Genomic DNA, 4,239 nt, shown 5'->3' with positions numbered 1-4,239 from the left:
GCCTGGCTGGGTGGTGCCCTGGTGGGTTGGGTTGGTTGCCCACTGCGGTGCCCTGTCAAACACCTGTGCCTTCAGTTCCTTTCCTGAGGTGGTGAAACCAACAGAGCTTCCTGCAACCACCCTGGCCTGTTCCCGAGGGCTGCACACCTCACACCGACCTCACTTCTCCTTCCTGCCGTCCCAGGGAGGCGTTTGAGGAGTCCTGTTTGTCACTGTTGCAATGTGCCCATCCGGTGCCAGTGTGAGGGTGGGCAGGAGCCAGTGGAGGAGTGACAAGAACTGGTGTCCTTGGAGTCCAGGTGGCACAGAAAGGCTTCAGTGCATCCTCAGCTTCACTCCTGCAGGTCCTGCTCTCCAGACCTGGGGAGTTACTGTGAGTTCTGCTACAAAGCACAACATATTTCAACTATGCAACTGGTGGGGATGGTTTGTGCAGCAGAGCCAGGCCAAGGTTTGCTTTTAGGGGCATTGCTGCACTCCAGTCGGGCAGGGGCTGTCCTCAGCCTTCAGCGTGGCAGAGAAGACCAGGAGCAAAGTGCTGCCAGTCACCTGTAAAGCCATACAGAGGTTGTGCATCAGGTAACAAAGGCTGAGTTGTGATGCCCTCATCCTGTCAGTGGGTGCTGGGTGGATGTGGTCCTGCGTCACAACATGCAGGGGCTGGTCAAGCACCATGCCTGGGGTGATACACTTCAGAGCCAGCCCACAGCTGCACTCCCTCACCCCAGGGCAGACAGGGGCCTGTTCCTGCAGTGTCACTTGGGTGTCACTAGCACCAAACCCCTACTATCTCTGAAGACTGACACAACCAGGTAGAGCTTTACTGGAAGGGACCTCTGGAGATCATCCAGTCCAAGCCCCTGCTCCAGCAGGGCACCTGCAGCAGCTTGCCCAGGAGCACAATGGACAGGGGGGTCTGGAAGCTCTCCAGAGGAGATGACACAACCTCATTGGGCAGCCTGCTCCAGGGCTCTGGAAAGAGGTTTTTCCTCATCTTCAGATGGAACCTCCTGGGATCCAGTTTGTGCCTGTTACCCCTTGTCCTGTTGCTGGGCACCACTGAGAAGAGTCTGGCCCCATCCTCTTGCCCCCCCACCCTTTTATCTCTTGCTGGGCATTGCTCAGATCCCCTCTGGGGCTGCTCTTCTTCAGGCTCAACAGCCTCAGGGCTCTCAGCCGTTGCATCTTACAGAGATGTTCCAGGCCCCTCAGCATCTTCAGAGCCCTGTTCATCAGAAATGGGTGACAGGCTGTGCTCCCCAGCACTGGAGGCAGCTGGGCAAGAGGTGCTGGCTCGGAACCTCAGCCCCTCCTGCTTCTGTTTCTCCTGTTTCTAGTTCAAACTCTTGCAGTGTTGTTTCCCCAGGAGGTGTGCTTGGCATCTCCTTTCTGGCTCTGGAGGCTTTGTAGTGCCATGCTTGTGAGCTGCTCTTGATGTCTCCAAGGGCAGGGCATGGCTTCAGATGGACACTGGGAAGTCAAGGCTGTCTTATACCCTGCAGGGAAAACCTTAGAGGTTTAGGAAACTAAAAGCAGTCTGCTGAGAGGACTCTGACTGTCAGGTTTGGGTTTTGCCAGGTGGAGAGCTTGTATGAAAATAAATGAGAAAGAGCAGAAGTTGGACAGGGTTCTGAGCAGAGTTAGTCCTGGTTTAGCTCTTGATTTATCCTACTTGAGCTGATCAAATATTGCATGGAAGCACCATTCAGACTCAGAGCCTTTTGGGCAGGCTCAGGAGCTGTTCTGGCTCTTGCTGCACTCACTGGTGGGAGATTTTCTGGCTGAAGAGCTGCATTATGAGGACAACTTCCTGACCTTGAATCCAGGAGACTGCTCACACTGTACCCTCCCACAGAACGTGGACCTGGAGGCTCAGGTCTCACATGGCTTGCAGCATGGCTGGGAGGGGCCAGCCCCTGCTGGGCTGTCCTGGTGGGGTCACCCCCAAAGACCTCAATCCCTGCTGCCTTACTGTGTGTTCTGTGTAACACCACAGCTCTGTGTAGTGTTCTGTTGACATCTGGCTGATCATAAACAGGTCCAAAGTGTCTTACTGCTCTCCTGGAGCCAGATTCCCAGCTTCACCAGTCCCCTGGTGGGGCTGAAGAACTGGGCCAGTACCTTGGCTTGGACAGTGATGTCTTTAGCAGGTGTGTGTGAACCAGGTGCTGTCAGGTGCTTGTTGACCTTTTATACTCTGGGCACCACCACTGCTTTCAGAGAGCAAAGCCAAGGTGTTTCCTAGCCAGACTTGTCTCTTCCTATGGCTTCTCTAACAGCAGGGGAGATGCTGTGCTGCAGGGGCTGGATGCCCCCAGCTGAACCACTCATCTGTGGTGCTTTCAAACATGAGGTGTACCTGGGCTGTGGTTGGCATTGCTTTGGGCAGTGTTTGTCCCACAGAGCTAGGCCTGTATCTACACACCTCCTGTTCTCCATGGCTGGGACTTGAGGTCAGAGACATTTTTATCTTTTAGAGTGCTTAGAAGCTGGACAATTGGGATGGTGGTGGTAGATTTGTTCTCTGGTGTAGCATTAGAGCTTCCTTTCCTCCCTGTACCATCTTGGTTTGCAAATAACAGAGGGGTTCTGTGTAAACGTGGTAGAGAGTGGCAATGTGGGGGCCAGGCATGGCCAGGGCTTGTGTGAGTGTTCTTTGAGCATCACTAAGCCATGTCATGATGTGGCTGAAGGCTTGAGGGCCACCTGAGCTGCAGGAAGGGCATTTCCCATGTCCCTTCCATGAAAACACACCAGAGGAGGACAGCAAACACCATCCGTGTCCCACAGCCACAGGGAGCTGCAGCTTTTAGCAGCTTCCCTCCAGTCCTTCAGCTCAGCAAATGCTCTGTTCAGTGCAGCCATTCAGACACACACAGCTCTGCAAGTCCAAAGTAGCCCCAAACCTCTCTTGGTTCCAAGCACCATGAGACAGGTGTTTGCTTAGCCCAGCCCCATCCTGCCTTGTCCCTCCTGTATCCTGTACTGTCTTCACTTTTCTGTCTCAGTTGTCACAACCTTGTCCTGTATCAGTGAAAACCTGTGGAATTCATGAAGGGCTACAAAAAGCATCCAAAGCATTGCTCACCTCGAGGCAGGGTGAGCCAGCTCCATGATCCTGGGACAAGTGACTGAACAGCACTGTGGTGCTAATGGGTACTGAAGTGTTGGTGATGTGTTCACCATGGCATACCCCAGGTGCTGGAGGTGTGCCAGGGCTGGCTTTGTGCTCAGAGCCTGGGCTGCTCCAGCACAGTGCTTGCAGGTCCTGCCAGGCAACTCCCTGCCAAGCTGTGCTGAGGGAAAGTCCTTCCAGGGGGCAGGGCAGGATTTGGCCCAGGCCACAGAGATCTGCTCCTGCTGTAGCACAGTTCTGGACTCCCCAGAGGTTGGGGGTCAATGGCAAGAAACATGAGGCTATCTTCTGGGACACCTTAACCAGGCAGTCTTGGAATGAAATTGAGGATTCACATCTGAAATAGGAATGTTTAGGTTTAAACAGAGGGGTTTGGGTTTGAAATACGAAGACAAAACTTTTGGATTCTGTAAGGTAATTCCTGGTTGTGCTATGGCTGGACTGCTCGTGCAGAGGAGGTGTCTGTGCCCTCAGTAGCACCAAGAGGTCCACCTCCAACTCAAGAAGGAGGGCAGGAGTTCTACCTCTTCAACAAACTCCATACTTGAAAACATGAAGGGAAAGTTCAAAACAAATGTGCAGAATGATCCTAAATTGAGTTTTGTTCAAAAAAAAAAAAAAGGAATTGTGGAGTTAGGCCAGGGCTGAGTGGAGGCTCTCCTCAGAGCCCTTCCTGCCCCCCTGGGGGGAGGTTTTGCCCTTGCCTGCAGGCAGATCTGTCCCAAACAGGGTGAGCAGTGAGGGCACCCCCAAGGGTGCAGCTCTTACAAACCTCCTTAATGAGAAAGGGGCAGAGTGTGAAGGTGTGGGGTGTGCCAGCCTGGGGGGCTGTGCCATGCTGCCAGCAGCCCTGTGGGGCTGTGCCCTGCTTGTTGCACTCTGCAGGCTCCTGGGTGGGACACTCTCAGTGGTGGTTGTTTCTCAGCAGAGCTCAGGCTAATTTTCCAGCTGTGTAAGTCCTCAGTGAATGGAGCCTGGTGGCAGCAGCTCTGGTGAGCAGCTGTTCCCAAAGCCAACTCTGGAATACTTGACCTTTGGAAATAAAGTGATTGCATATCCTGGCTGTGTGCTTCCTAAGAGGGGACAGAGTGGGGGCAGGGGGC

This window comes from Indicator indicator, chromosome 31, assembly GCF_027791375.1.
Source record: "Indicator indicator isolate 239-I01 chromosome 31, UM_Iind_1.1, whole genome shotgun sequence".
NCBI classification, from domain to species: Eukaryota; Metazoa; Chordata; class Aves; order Piciformes; family Indicatoridae; genus Indicator; species Indicator indicator.
This window is presented reverse-complemented; position numbering follows the sequence as displayed.